The sequence below is a fragment of the Manis javanica genome, chromosome 7, assembly GCF_040802235.1.
Source record: "Manis javanica isolate MJ-LG chromosome 7, MJ_LKY, whole genome shotgun sequence".
In the NCBI taxonomy this organism is placed as follows: domain Eukaryota; kingdom Metazoa; phylum Chordata; class Mammalia; order Pholidota; family Manidae; genus Manis; species Manis javanica.
The window spans coordinates 77,791,318-77,807,536 of NC_133162.1; the positions used below are offsets into that span (position 1 = coordinate 77,791,318).

General features: G+C 43.6%; 1 long non-coding RNA gene across 1 annotated transcript in view; it reads right to left on the reverse strand.

Moving 5' to 3' along the window:
- Nucleotides 1–1,396, reverse strand: part of LOC118969139 (uncharacterized) — a 66,173-nt gene extending 64,777 nt beyond the window's left edge. Inside the window, exon 1 of the long non-coding RNA XR_012133286.1 lies at nucleotides 1,124–1,396. This is a non-coding gene — a long non-coding RNA (uncharacterized lncRNA). The remainder of the gene's footprint in view (nucleotides 1–1,123) is intronic.
- Between the last annotated feature and the right edge of the window lie 14,823 nt (nucleotides 1,397–16,219).

Consider the following 16,219-nt stretch of genomic DNA (forward strand, 5'->3'; position numbering starts at 1 on the left):
GGCTATCCTTGCATCCACGGTGATCCCTGGGCCTCACAGAATGCTTCCAGCTTTTCAAACACCATATTTTTTTTTTGCATTTTTTTCCTTTTTCATTTTTACTGTGGTGAAATACACAGAACATAAAATGTACCATCTTAGCCATTTTTAAGTGTACAGTTCAGTGGTATTAAACGCATTCACACTGTGTTGTGTGGCGATCCCCTGTAACTCTTTCCACCTTGTAAAATTGAAACTTGGATATTTTTTGAAAGTAGAGACAGACCTCCTGGCAAATGGTGGATATTGGTCAGATATCAGAAGCACATCATTTGGACAGAATGTGGCCCAGGAAGTCACCACTGGGCTGTGGACACCACTTCTACCAAACTGGTCTGCTGGAGATGTTTCCACGGAGAACCCTGGACCACTGCTGGACCAGGAGCTGCAGGCCAAGGTTTTCGGAGCATAGCAGCCTCTTGACCAAGAACATCACCCTATTGTCTGGAGGGTCCGGAAGGATTTCCCTTACATATTCTTAGAAACTCAGCAAAAGAGTGTGAAAAGCTGGAAGCATTCTGCGAGGCCCAGGGGTCACCATGGATGCAGGGACAGTCAGACGGATGCTAGAGCAAAGACACACGCCGGAGTTTTGGAGCCAGGCCTGGGGCCAGCTCCCGCAGGGGAGGGAAGACCCTTCCCCCAAGGCAGTGGGCCCCCACATACGGCCAGGAACAGAGAGCCCACAGCCACCTCTACCAGGGGTCCCAGAGACCACCCACTGCTTCCTGCTCCATCTCAGCCTAAGCTCATGTGCCCCTTATGTCTGCAGACCCGAAAACACCAGGACAATTGGGAGCCAGTGGAAGTCCCAAAGGACCAACCCAGGGAATGGCAACAGTTTCGAGTAAAGGGCCATATTAGGCTTTGCCGCCACAGAGTGTGTCACGACTTCTCAGCTCTGCTGTTAGAGAGCAGAAGCAGCTGTAGCGCCACAGGTAAACAAAAAAAGCACGGCTGTGTTCCCATAAAGCACCCTTCATGAAACTGAAATCTAAATTTTGTGTAATTTTCACATATCACAAAATTATTTTCTTTTGAGTTTTCTTCCCCAACCATTAAAAAATGTAAAAACCATTCTTACCTTGCCGGCCAAACAAAACCAGGCAGTGGCTGGATTCGGCCCACCTGCCACGGTTCAAGGACCCTGGACTAAACCGTGTGCCTTGGGAGCCACCAGGGCAGTCCCAAGGACCAGGCCTGCGTTCCACCCTGCTGGCTCTGGTGGAAGGGAGGACCCTGCACCCGCTCCCTCCAGGGCTCCAGGCAGCAGGAGCCTCAAGGTCATGCCCCCAGCGAGGTCTTCCCCCAGCCCCAGCCCCAGCTCAGTGGAGACAGCTTTAACAGAGGTGCCAAGGGTAGGCCCGCTGCCAGCTAACAGATGCTGCACAAATCGCATCACCGCACCTGCCCTTCACAACACCTTCCTGCCACCTACTGGAAACTGATATAATACACAGTTCTATGCCAAGCAGGAATTTGAGTGGCAATTTTTCTCCGGTTTTGCGATTATCATTTGTTCAGTTTAAGTTAGCGAGCAACTAACTCACAGGAGTCCCAGAAGATGTCGTGTAAATGACAAAAAGATCTCTCTTCCACAACTTTTGGAACTGGGTGATGGGAGGGAGGAGGGCGGAGGAAGGAGGCGGCGCTGTGCTGTTCTCGCCCGTCGTTGCAGGCTGGACTGGTGCTTTGCAAGACGCTGAAGGTGTTCTGCAAACAGAAAGCCTTTCTCAGGTAAGTGAGTCCCACCAGCTTGTTTCCACCCAACTCTGGAATGACAGAAAAGAGGTCATTGGCGCCTGCTGGTTCAAGCACTCTGCATGGCAGCCCTTCTGCGGGGCAGTCGGCCACATGGCAGAGCACAGCAGCTCCGATTCTGAAAGGGCTCTGAGCTGAGGCCCAGGAGAACCCTAGGGAGGCCAAGCTCTTCCAGTGACTCCATGATCCCGGGTCAGCGCCTGAACTCCTCCTGCCTCAGTTTCACTACCGGAGGTTGTGACCTCACAGAAGTTATGTGACTAGGAAATGAACACCCTTTGCACATAATTAGCAAGTACAATCCTGGGCTGGAGAGGCTGGAGTGAGAATAGGACACTGGAGGAAAGTGTCTGCTTCTACTAAAACCAGGAAGCACGGGGAGAGAGTTGGTAACATGGCTCTAGGCTTCGGGACCCAGGGATGAGTGCCCCGGTGTCAAGAGGAAGAAGGAAAACCGTCAGAGACGGAGACCAAGGGGTATTTACAAAGCTATAAGGGCCATCGTCTCTAATTTAAAGCAAAACCTCTGTATTCACTAGGGAAACAAGGAGGAAAGGAACAGCAGAGATCTGTGTCCCCTGCCCCCAAGTCTGACATTTCCAGCACTCTCAGGCAAGGAGAGAAGCCAGGTCAAGTTCCCACAGCAAAACAGGTGTGGGCACAGAGAAGACTCCGGAAGCCCAAGGTGCCTGTCAGCTAGGACGCAGGGGACCTGGGATGCCTAGAGCTCCGTGTAGTGGGGCCTGGAGTGGGGGCAAGATAAAGTGCAAATGTGAGATCCAGATCTGGTAACAAAACTGTCTGAGGAAGGGCCAGTGGATCTGTGTTATGACAGCTGCACAGGAGCAGCCTGGCGCTGAGTGTGGGGACAATGGGTCTTTGTGGGTACACGGTGGGGGGAGCAGTACAATGGGCCAGAGGCCCTTTAGAGCTCTCTAGGACCCTGGGAAAGGGATGCTGCAAGGGAAAGGCTGAGTATTATGGCTCAGCCAACCCCCTTTCCTCCATGAACTGACAAGTCCCTGAATCAGCTCTAACCAGTTTCCATCTCCTCATCCACGTACAACGACTCCTGTCAGAACGTGGGACCTCTCTGGGCCTGGCATGTTGTGCAGACTACCTTCTTCAAGCCCAGCGGGACTCAGCAAGACGCCCACGGCACTCAAAACGCAGGCTGAGGTTTGATTCTGCTCTGACCGGAGTTAGGAAGGTGAGGCCCCAGGGGCCCACCAGCAGTTATCTCAGGAAACCCGAGAGACAAACGCTCAAGCTCTCCTTCCTCCCTTCCTTTCCCACAGCCCCGTCTCCCACCACCCAGCCACCAGCAGCCCCCACGAGTCAGGTCCGCCGACACAGCTGCCCGTGGCTCCGCAAGTGGGACCCCGTCCTCGGGGAGTGGGCACTGTGTCCTGCGCTGCCTGCCAAGCCACCGACACAAAGTCCTCCTGCCCCCACCCCACCCCCACAATCTGAGCCGAATTATACATTTTAGTGGGAATCTGAAGACCCTGGAATAAGCCAAGGGAAGAATAACAGACCTGAGAAGGGAGCCTGGCATCTGGCCCTGACTACATCGCTGGAGACATGCTTTGGCCTCCATCTACCACTCTCATGGGATATTCCTCTATTTGTTCAGAACTTGGACATATGGGGATGTATTTACTGTATCTGCTCAGAGACCCCAACACTTCCCGAGTCCTGCCCCGATCCTCCTCTTCTCAGTAAAGGATTGGGAACTGACAGTGAAGGGTCATGAGAAAGGCCCCACCTGGCTGCGGCTGGGCCTGGGACCTCCACCTGACCACCCCCCGGGGGCACTCAGAAGGGCTCACTCTGGCCCCAGCGCCAGATGTGCAGTTGTGTCAAGCCCTGTGCTCCCTGGTTAGAATCAACCCAAGAACGAGGGGAGGAGGATTCGGACAGTTTTAAACCTAAAATGGTTGAGCAATCACTAACTCGGCAGAGTTAACCAGGAAGTGGTTACTTTACCTCTATCAATCATAGAAGACAAAGAAGCCAGACTGGAACTGAGAAGATCGTGGGAGCTGCACTTCTCTGATGCCCAAGCCTGCGGGCAAGCTCTGGCCAGCCACAAAGGCCCTTCCTGCAGCCTGTGGCTCTAACCCTCACGACGGTGCGTGCCACGGCTGCACCTGCGGACGCCAACTCCCTGCCCCTCCCGCAGGCCGTCCTTGTGGCCAGATTGTCACACAGTGTGAGATATATCACACGAAATTGCAAAGGGGGGTAGCAAGTTCCCTTGGATCCACTGATTATAATCAATGTTGCTGCCTTCCGGTAGGAATGGCCCATTTGCAGGGAAAGTCGATGAACTTCAGACCATAAACAAAGATCTAGCCTTCCAAGCTTTCCGAGGATTCCGCCCCAAGGAGACCATGCACCACCGCGCCTGCTGCTCCACCGCCCCTGCAGGGTTGTCGTGTGCGCCCGTCAGAGCCGCTGGCCTTCGGGGGACACCACCCGACACTGACGGGCCGGTGGGCTGCGCAGTGCCCCATTCAAGCCTGCAGACACAGAGCGTGCCGGGCTGGCCGCCAGGTCTGGGTCAACGAGCAGCCCAAGTAGGCGACAAACGTGCTGTAAGGACTGTGGGTTGTCGCCATTGGGGTCCCCCATCACTGTTCCCTCTGCCATCCACCTGCACATTGGAAGAGCCTCCAACGGCAGGAGAGGAGATCCTATATGAGGTGGCCTCTGAGCCCCAGAAAGTGAGAGAGATTGTGCCCTAATCTCGGTGGGCAGGAGAAGCTCTGAGGACCTCCCAAAGGAGGGGCCACAATAATGTAAAATAGCCCTACAAACCTTTAAAAGGTACCCAGCGTTGAAGTGCACATTTGAAACCTCCTAAGTGTCCAACAACCTAAGCATAGTTATAATTAATAATAACTGTTTAACTGAGGGGGGGCCGTTTCTATTCACTAATATGACCACATTGCATCTTTAAAATGCATCCAAGAAACGGAAATGTTCATGGTGATTTTCTCTGATAGTAACAAATTTTTCCTCCTTGCATTTTTCTGTATTCTTACAAATTGTATTGTTCCTAAAATCCTAAAACCATCTTTGCTTTAAAAAAGAAAGGACATTGGAAGCAAGTGAGGATTATATGAAAGAGCACGTTCCCCAAGAAGATAAGCAGTTGGAGTGCTTGACCTTGGGCAAAAAGAAAACACCATGTGCTTCCAACAGAGGCAGTGGGTGGCCCCAGGAAGCCTGCTCTGGCGGCTGCATTTGGAGGAGCTGGGCCAGGCCTGGAGGGTCTCCCTCCCAAACAGGACCGGATGCTGCCTGCTGAGGGAAGAGCTACCATGGTGAAAGTGGAGCATGAGGGGTGGCATGGCAGATGGAGCTGAGAAAGGGACATGTGGGGGCAGGGGGTCCAGTGGTCAGAGATTGCAAACCTGGGGCTGACTTCCTGGCTTCAGGGTCAGGGGCAAGCACTTTAACACAGCCTCCCCAACAAGGCTTCTCCCAGGAGGGTGACGGTGCCCCCAACACATACCCCACTGCCACTCAGAGCACAGTCCCTCCCTCCCCAGTGCTCCTCAACTGTACTTTAACAGCCTGAGCTAGCATCTTTTTCCTGTTCAAATAACCTACTCTTTTCATAAAAACTATATCAATTTACCAATCATGCACACAAATCAACTTTCTGAGAGCACTTGGGAGAGGGCCTGCACAGAGCAAGTGGCAATGCCTGTGGCACCCGTGGGACTTTGGGACAATCTGGGAGCGTGCCATTAGGGAGACGCATGAGCTCTGCTCTGTCCTTCCCTGCTGCATCACAGAAGTTGCGGGTCATCACAACTTTTGTGATGACAATCTGTACATAGCGTCAATGAAAAATTCTGTTACTCTTTTTTATTGTGGTAAAATATATATAACATAGAACATACCGTTTATAGGTATACAACTCAGTGGCATTAAGTACATTCACACTGCTGTGTGTGCAGCCACCACCACCCATCCCCAGAGCTATTCCATCTTCCCAAACTGACATTCTGTGCCCACTAAACACTAACTCCCCATCCTACTTTGCCTGCAGCTGCTGGCAACCACCATTCTACTTTCTGTCTCAGTGAATTTGATTCCAGGTCCTTGATGCTAGTGGAGTCATAGAATGTTTGTATCGAGATCTTGTAGGTATTTTGTTAGATTTCTTCCTAGATATTTGGTGGTTTTGATGTTCTTATTAAAAAGTGCTTTTATTTCATTTTCTAATTGTCATTATATATGAATACAATTAATTGTTTATTGACTGTGTCCTGTGACCTTAACCGAATCCTATTAGTCTAGTGGTCTTATTCCCATATTCCATGGGATTTTCTACATACAGCACAAAGTCAAACTAACGACAGTTTCACTACTTCTTTTCCAATCTGCATGCTTTGTCTACTCTGGAGGTTAGAAATAAAGATGGGAAGCATTTGGGGATTATTGAACAAATGTTCATTTATTCATTTCCTAAATAGTCTTTGACTACTTGCTACATGTATGCTGCTGCCAGTAATGAAGGGAGTTCACAGATGCCCTTCATCAAGCTCTTGCTCTCCTAGTCAAGAGGAGACATATGTAACTATTGCTAATGCTGCATAGAAAAGAGCAAGGTTTGCAAAACACACTGACAAAGTGCTGTGGAATGTCTGAGGGAGTGAGGGCAGTTCTAGGACCACTGGGTAATGTGACACCGTTATGTACACAGGCAGCTTCATGTTGTTCACAGAGTGAAACATTACTACCAGATCTAACCCTCACAGCTCCACGACACACACAGCACCCCCAGTGGTCTCCCAGGGTCACAGAATGATGGATCTCTGCCAGGTGTGTGATTCCTGCATTTGTACACTTACCACCATGGGGCCAAAGATGGTCCTGGAAGTTATTTAAGGATAAAATCCTTAGGCTGGGAAGGAACTCTGGTGAACCTCTTTCCTAAGTTGGCACTGTTTTTCTGGAGAGATTGTTTGCCCTCTTGGGGCAGGGACAACATTCCTCCCCTCTGGGTTTCTGAAGCCCCTTCAACACGGAGAGAAGAAGCACAGTCCCTCCCTGCCCAGTGCTCCTCAACTGGACTTTCACAGCTTGAGCTAGCATCTTTTTCCTGTTCAAATCCCCTACTCTTTTCATAGAAACTATATCAATTTACCAATCATGCTATAAATTGCATGTCTTTTTCTTTTCCCAGAAGGTCCCTAGGACTGTCATTCTGATGTTCCCTCCAGCGGAGGGTGAGCAACCAAGAATCTCCTTGATCCCTTCGGAACATGAGCATTTAAGCCTCTAGCAGCCTTGCTGCTCCCACTCTGTCGATGAAGTCAACTGCCTAGAACTCATCCAGGACTTTGCAGGAAAGAAGAGGGCGAAAGAAACTTAAAAGTGCTATGCCTTCTGGTGGTCATGAGTGAGACCAATCACACCAAAATACCTATTAAATTTCCCCAAAGTACTTGAGTTACAACCAGTATTTGCTTATAATTTTATAAAGTAAATTATACCATTGCCAGACTCTTTAATTATAGTACTGTTTGTACATATTTATCTGTCCTTGACCAATTTTTTTAGTGAGTTGTCTTTTGTGAGGTTTATAATTTTTAGTTTCTGTTTTCTAATTTAATGTTCCTTTTATTTATGTTACTTTTGTCTGATACTTCTTTAAATCCCCCTTTCCAAGAAATGAATATTGAGTGTTTTCTTCTTTTGTTTTTTTCTTTATTGGTGGTAAAAAAAACACTTCATGTGAATTTTCTCTTAGTATTACTTTGATAAATACTGCAGATGTTCATACGTAGTGTTGTCATTCAATAAATATTATGTTGCTGTAGTCTCTAATTTCCCACTCTGGCCAATTATTACTTGAAATAGAAATGAGCAATTTTAATGCATAGTTTTGTAATTCCATTGAAATATATGTTGTTACCAGTTTTGCTATATTGTGGAAAGGGTTTATAGCCTGCAAAATTTTCTACTTTTGTAATGTATTGGTTCTTTATACGTCACAATTTATAAAGATTTCAGACAGTAGGAAGTCTCTAAAGCTCAAATCCTGTCAATTGATTCTGTTTTATTGTTTTGTATTCTATACCTACTCTTGCCAGCTTAACTTAATATAAACTGATAATAGTAAATTCAAGTTTCTAAATAGCACATTTTGTCAAATATTCCTTAACTCTTAATGTTTATGTCAAAATCTTTGTCAAAAAATAACAAAATTCACAGTTTTAAAAACAGCGTCTTTAGTATTGATCATAATTTTTGTTAAATGCTGCATATATAATCCAAATTCTGTTGACTAAACAATGCTTTTTTAATGTTAACATTAATGTCAGTGTTTTGTTTATACTTGATAAAGCCTTTCTGGGTTATTTTGTTTCAAGGGACCCTGGTGCAGTCCAGTGCACACCCCATCAAGACAACTCAAGTGAGTTGGAAGGAGTGAGGCCCTTGGAGTCAGACCTGGGCAGAATCCCAGACTGACCACTTTGGGAGACCTTAAGCACAAAATGGGTGCCTTGGGTGGAGGGAAAGCCAGTGCCTGCAACATAGAGTTATTGTGAGGATTACATTATATGTAACATGCATAAATGTGTACATAGACACACCTGTTTCTAGAAGCATCAGACTTGGGACTGCTCCCAAGTCCCTTCTTGGGAGTTTTTTTCTAGCCAATAAGGCTTATTATTTATGGGGTACCTGATATGCATACTGAATTATAATTTGTAGACAAATCAACATTGAAGAACCTATGCTGGAAATCCAGAAAAAAAAAGTCCACATGCTGTGGAGAAGCAGAGAGGAAAGAGAGGAGGCAGCAGATCGATCCAATAGTTAGGAGTAAAACTGGGAGGAAGCAGTGTCTGATGGACCGTGGGAGGGGGAAGGGGCTTCTGTGCCATCAGGGAGGTGCACTGTGGATGTTCCCAAACCACACCTAACTTTTTATGCTTGTCTATTTCTTGTTTTTATATGAGTGAATGTATTCCCATTCACTTCTACCCTTTTTAAAAGGTTAAGCAGGAAAACAGCGCAGTTTTGATCCTACAGTTGTTATCCTGAAACAGTATCAGCCTCATTTAAAATATATCTTAAAATAACAATAAACATGCAAACTTGTATTTGCCCTTCATGAAATGTAGGACTTCAGTGATTCTTTATGTCTCTCAGTCCACTTTCCCATCCTTTCCTATTCTTTTATTATTTAGTCTAAATAATAAATACTTATATTTCTGTTTAAAAATTATACAAAAAATATTGTGTCTCTAATTTTATTTGTAAACACTTCTAAATGTAGAATATTTTCCAATTAAATATTTTAAAGTTTTATCCATGAAGGTATGTCTGAAAATGTTTATCAGAAAAATGTAGGGAAAGAGCTTTCAACAGCTCATTTTATGACTTAAAAACAACTCATTTCAACTCCTAGCACAATAAATTTTATTTTAAAAGTATTGTAATTAATAAGGCACCAAGTTCAGAATCAAATACTGGAAAAGTCATAAATAAAAGTTTACTAACATCTAAAAAGCTAACATATGACAAATAAATATTTATCATTCATTATGCAGTTTAACAACTCACCTTAAATGCTGAGTTCAAAACTCGTTTCGTTCGCAATATCTGTGTGTGGGAGGGGGTGTGTGGGGTGAGGCAGGGGTGTGGGGGGTTGTGGGTGTGTAAGGTGTGTGTGTGTAAGGTATGGGTGTGTGGGGGGTGTGGGTGTGTAGTGTGTGTCAGTGTGGGTGTGTGGGGAGGTGTAGGGTGTGTGTGTGCATGTAGGGTGTGTAGGTGTGTGTGTGGTGTGTGTGTGTAGGGGCTATGGGTGTGGGTTTGTGTGTGGGTATGGGTAGTGCTTCATCTATTTCTCTTCATCCATCAGATTTCTTAGTAATACACCCTCTCCTACTGGGGCTTGGTAATTTTTTTTAACTCCCCATTCTTTCAAGTAGTTTTGAGGCCACAAAGACTTTTTACCGCCCAATAAGACTAACAGTTCTGTCATATTACTTAGCCTATGTGGTATCTTCTTTTGGGCTCCCCAGAAAGGAGACCCTGAGACAAAGACTTGAGGTCAAATATTTTGAGAAGCACAGTCAGACAGTAGGAAAATGAGCCACCAAAAGAAGGAAAATCAATCAAGGGTGTGTGAAAGAATGTGAAGTACCATTGTGGGTAAATGGGATGCAAGCCTACTGGGGCCTCTAAGGGAATAGAGAACACACTCCAGAGTTGTCCCATGGAGAAGGGGCAAGCTGAGGTATTTCCTTTCCATGAATTCCTTCAGAGAGCCAGGCAAATTCCTGTGACTAAAGAAAGTCCCCAGGCAAGGAACTCAGAATCTTGAGGTAGGAAGCCCTCCATATATGGGAACACTGTCCCCTGAAGCGTAAGGTGAACCAGGAGAGAGGGTGGGCACCAACAGCATCTACTATTTATATTATAAAATCCTACAAGGAGCACTGGGAGCTCTGCCAACTGAATGTATTTGAAAGTGGCTGCATTTCAGAGCTACTTCAGTGTCTTTGGATCTATGCCACCAGAACACCTTCCCATGAGGAACCCAGGTATGTGAACAAGAATGGAATCCCAAAATTACAGCAACTTCTTTAGTCGTAGCAAGAGTGCAGAAAAAATATTGTCTCTAATTTTATTAGTGAGCACTTTTAAATGTAAAATATTTTCCAATTAGATATTTTAAAGGTATTTCTGAAAACATTTATCAGAAAACTGTAGGAAAAGAGCTTTTGGCAGCTCATTTTATGACTTAAAAATAATTCAACTCCTAGTGCAATACATCTGATTTTAAAAGTTATAGTTGATAAGCCAGCAAGTTCAGAATCAAACACTGGAAAAGTCATGAATAACAGTTTACCAGCATCTAAAATCCTAACAGACTACAATATTTTTTAATAGCTGGAATTTTTAAATAGTTGGATATCAGGAATAAAAAAGACAAAAGCATAAAAAGTGATGTGTTCACATGGCCCCACCGATATATTTGCCATATATTTTACATTTTTAAAATGAAAAATATGTTCCAAAACGCCATAGCATAAACCATTTTCTCAATTAAATCCATTTTCATAGCACTTTGAAAACAGCTGTCTTTGATAATGTGACACATCAATTGTGCATTGACGCTATAATTTATCTCTTCTCTTTTTAAGTCAACACTGAGACTTCTATTTTCAGAAACTTAATAGACATCAAGGTACACTTTCATGCCTGAAAAATACTCTGTACATGGATGCACCTGGTTGCCATAATGAAAACACACACCCAACTCAGCAATCCTATTAGATTTGAACATTTGGGAAGATCCTCTTGTTGCCAAACTGCACCACCTCCCCTCCACTGGAATCATAGAACTGTATCAGCACTAAGATGGAAGTTTCTGAAAGAAAATAACTCTATAAAGCTTCTATTCAGTCCTGAAGAACTTAGATCATGGCAAAACAGTCAAGACACTCTTCAAAGCTCTGCAGTCTAGACAGATATGTGTGTGACCTGCCAATAAAGGCTGGCAGAGATCGTGACCAAGGTCTTTCAAGACAGTTCTATGTTGGGTCTAATTTCTACCATATTTAGAAGAACTCTAGTGTCTCTTGTACATTTAGAAGAAGTGGGATCATATCAGGTCTGAAACTGACCAGTTCTTTTCTATTGTATTCTTATAAATGAAACCTGTTGAAATATACGGAAGGAAAGTTTAGTTGAAATGAATCTGCTAAATATAAAATGATACTTTACAGGTAACAATCTCTCATTTTTCTTGGAAAAAGAATGTTTTTATCTTTAAGTGCCAAGAATCATGGGTTTCAGATTCAATTTTTAAAGTCATTGCAAAAGTTCAGACCAATTGAATGTGAAAGGAGCCAAGATGGCGGTGTGAGTAGAGCAGCAGAAATCTCCTCCAAAGCCATATATATTTTTGAAAATACAACAAATACAACTATTCCTGAAAAAGAGATCAGGGGACACAGGACAGCAGCCAGACTACATCTACACCTGTGAGAACCCAGTGCCTCGTGAAGGGGGTAAGATACAAGCCATGGCCTGGTGGGAAATGAGCGCCCCTCACCACAGCTCCATGTGGGAAGAGAGGAGTCAGAGTGGGAAGGGGGAGGGAGCCCAGGACTGCTAAATACCTAGCCCTAGCCATCCGCACCGGGAGCACAGACACACAGTGCATGGGGTGCTGAACACTAGGGAAATGGGACAGTAAAACCTGTGAGTGGGTCCCTGTAGCTGGCACCCATGGGACAAAGAAAAGTGAGTGCCCTTTGAAAGACTTAAAGGGACAGGGATCCCACACCTGGATGGAAGTGCCCCGCACACTCAGCCCAGGAGCTGGGAATCCCGGGGAACTCCAGGTGCCCTGAGCCGTTGGGTGGCAGCACAGCTTGGAGGGCCCTCATGGCGATAAACAGCTTCCCACCAGTTCCCCCTCCAACGCGGCTCTGCCATAGCAGAAGAGCAGCCTGAAGCCAGCCACATGCACAGCAACCACGGAGTTTACCCCACAGAGGCCAGGAAAGAATAAGAGGTCCCGTCTGCATACAGCTACCCAGCACAAACCTCTAGGGGTTGACATTCTCACAGGAGAGGAAGGCCACAAACTAGTAAGAAGGGACATTCTCCCAGCCGACACACACGCCAGCTCCCCGCAACTACCTCTATCTCCATGAAAAGGCAGAAGAATTTGATCCTGACCAAAAAAACAGAGACAGCCTCTGAGAAGGAGCTTGGAGAGATAGACCTAACCAATCTTCCTGAAAAAGAATTCAAAATAAAGGTCACAACCATGCTGATGCAGCTTCAGAGAAAAATACAAGAGATAATGGAAAGTCGGGATGAAGACTACAGAAATAAAACAATCTCTGGAAGGATTTAAAAGCAAAATGGATGAGATGCAGGAGGGCATGGATGGAATAGAAAACAGAGAACAGGAACTTATAGAAGCTGACACAGAGAGAGATAAAAGGATCCCCAGGAATGAAACAATATTAAGAGAACTGTGTGATCAATCCAAAAGGAAGAATATCTGCATTATAGGGGTACCAGGAGAAGAGAGAAAAAAAGGGATAGATAGTGTAATTGAAGAAATAATTGCTGCAAACTTCCCCAAAGTGGAGGAGGAAATAATAGCTTAGACCAAGGAAGTACACAGAACTCCCAACAGAAGGGACCCAAGGAGTACAGCACCAAGACACATAATAATTAAAATGACAAAGATCAAGGACAAGGACAGAGTTTTAAAGGCAGCTAGAGAGAGGAAAAAGGTCACCTACAAAGGAAAACCCATAAAGCTATCATCAGACTTCTCAACAGAAACCTTACAGGCCAGAAGAGAATGGCATGATATATTTAATGCAATGAAACAGAAGGGCCTTAAACCAAGAATACTGTATCCAGCATGATTATCATTTAAATATGAAAGAGGGATTAAACAATTCCCAGACAAGCAAAAGTTGAGGGAATTTGCCTCCCACAAACCAACTCAACAGGGTATTTTAGAGGGACTGTTCTAGATGGGAGCACGCCTAAGACTGAACAGATGTCACCAGAGAAAATAAAATCACAGCAAAGAAATCAGACCAACCAAATACTAACTAAAGTCAAAAAATAAAATCAACTACCCACAAAAGCAGGTAAAGGAAACACAAAAGAGCACACAATAAAACACCCAACATACAAAGAATGGAGGAGGAGGAATCAGAAGGGAGAGAAAGAAAGAATCACGAGACAGTGTTTATAATAGCTCAATAAGTGACTTAAGTTAGACAGTCAGATGCAAAAGAAGCTAACCTTGGAAGTTTGGTAACCATGAATCTAAAGCCTGCAATGACAATAAGTACCTATCTTTCAATAATCACCCTAAATGTGAAAGGACTGAATGCACCAATCAAAAGACACAGAGGAATAAAATGGACAAAAAAGCAAGACCCATCTATATGCTGCTTACAAGAGACTCAACTCAAACCCAAAGACATGCACAGACTCAAAGTCAAGGGATGGAAAAACATATTCCATGCAAACAAAAGGGAGAAAAAAGCAGGTGTTGCAGTACTGGTATCAGACAAAATAGACTTCAAAACAAGGAAAGTAACAAGAGATAAAGAAGGACATTACATAATGATAAAGGGCTCAGTCCAACAAGAAGATATAACCATTGTAAATATATATACACAAATACAGGAGCACCAGCATATGTGAAATAAATAATAACAGAATTGAAAGAGGAAACAGAATGCAATGCATTGATTTTAGGACACTTCAACACACCACTCACTCCAAAGGATAGATCCACCAGACAGAAGATAAGTAAGGACACAGAGGCACTGAACAAAACACTACAACAGATGGATCTAATAGACATCTATAGAACTCTAGATCCAAAAGCAACAGGATACACATTCTTCTCAAGTGCACATGGAACATTCTCCAGAATAGATCACATACTAGGCCACAGAAAGAGCCTCAGTAAATTTAAACAGATTGAAATTTTACCAACCAACTTCCCAGACCACAAAGGTATAAAACTAGAAATAAATTGAACAAGGAAAGCAAAAAAGACCCACAAACACATGGAGGCTTAACAACATGCTCCTAAGTAATCAATGGATCAAAGACCAAATTAAAATAAAGATCAAGCAAAATATGGAAACAAATGACAAGAACAACACAAAGTCCCAACTTCTGAGGGACACAGCGAAAGCAGTCTTAAGAAGAAAGTATATAGCAATTCAGGCAAATTTAAAGAAGGAAGAACAATCCGAATTGAATAGTCTAATGTCACAATTATTGAAATAGGAAAAAGAAGAACAAATGAGGCCTAAAGTTAGCAGAAGGAGGGCATAATAAAGATCAGAGAAGAAATAAATAAAATTGAGAAGAATAAAACAATAGAAAAAAAATCAATGAAACCAAGAGCTGCTTCTTGAAAAAATAAAAAAAATAGATAAGCCTCTAGTCAGACTTACTAAGAGAAAAAGAGAATGAACGCACATCAACAGAATGAGAAACAAGAAAGGAAAAATCATGATGGAACACACAGAAATACAAACAATTATTAGAGAATACTATGAAAAGCTGTATGCTAAAAAGCTGGAAAACCTAGAAAAAATGGACAACTTCCTAGAAAAATACAACCTTCCATGACTGACCAAGGAAAAAACAGAAAATCTAAACAAACCAATTACCAGCAAAGAAATTGAAGCAGTAATAAAAAACTACCCAGGAACAAAACCTCCGGGCCAGATGGATTTACCTCAGAATTTTATCAGACATACAGAGAAGACATAATACCCATTCTCCTTAAAGTTTTCCAAAAAATAGAAGAGGAGGGAATATTCCCAAACTCATTCTGTGAAGCCAACATCACCCTAATATCAAAATCAGGCAAAGACCCCACCAAAAAAGAAAATGACAGACCAATATCCCTGATGAACGTACATGAAAAAATACTCAACAAAATATTAGCAACCCAAATTCAAAAATACATCAAAAGGATCATACACCATGACCAAGTGGGATTCATCCCAGGAATGCAAGGATGGTACAACATTCAAAAATCCATCAACATCATCCACCACATAAACAAAAAGAAAGACAAAAACCACATGATCACCTACATAGATGCTGAAAAAGCATTCGACAAAATTCAACATCCATTCATGATAAAAACTCTCAACAAAATGTGTATACAGGGCAAGTACCTCAACATAATAAAGGCCTTATATGATAAACCCACAGCCAACATCATACTGAATAGCAAGAAGCTGAAAGCTTTTCCCCTGAGATCGGGAACAAGACAGGGATGCCCACTCTCCCTACTGTTATTCAACATAGTACTGGAGGTCCTAGCCATGGCAGTTAGATAAAACAAAGAAATACAAGGAATCTAAATTGGTAAAGATGAAGTTAACTGTCACTAATTGCAAATGACATGATACTGTACATTAAAAACCCTAGAGACTCCACTCCAAAACTACTAGAACTGATACAGGAATACAGCAAAGTTGCAGGATATGAAATTAACACGCAGAAATCTGTGGCTTTCCTACACACTGACAATGAACTAATAGAAAGAGAAATCAGGAAAACACTTCCATTCACAATAGCAGCAAAAAGAATAAAATACTTAGGAAAAAACCTTACCAAGGAAGTGAAAGACCTATACATTGAAAACTATAAGACACTCTTAAGAGAAATTGAAGAGGTCACTAACAAATGGAAACTCATTCCATGCTCTTGGCTAGGAATAATTAATATCATCAAAATGGCCATCCTGCCCAAAGCAATATACAGATTCAATGCAATCCATATCAAATTACCAACAGCATTCTTCAACAAACTGGAACAAATAGTTCTAAAATTCACATGGAAACACCAAAGATCCCAA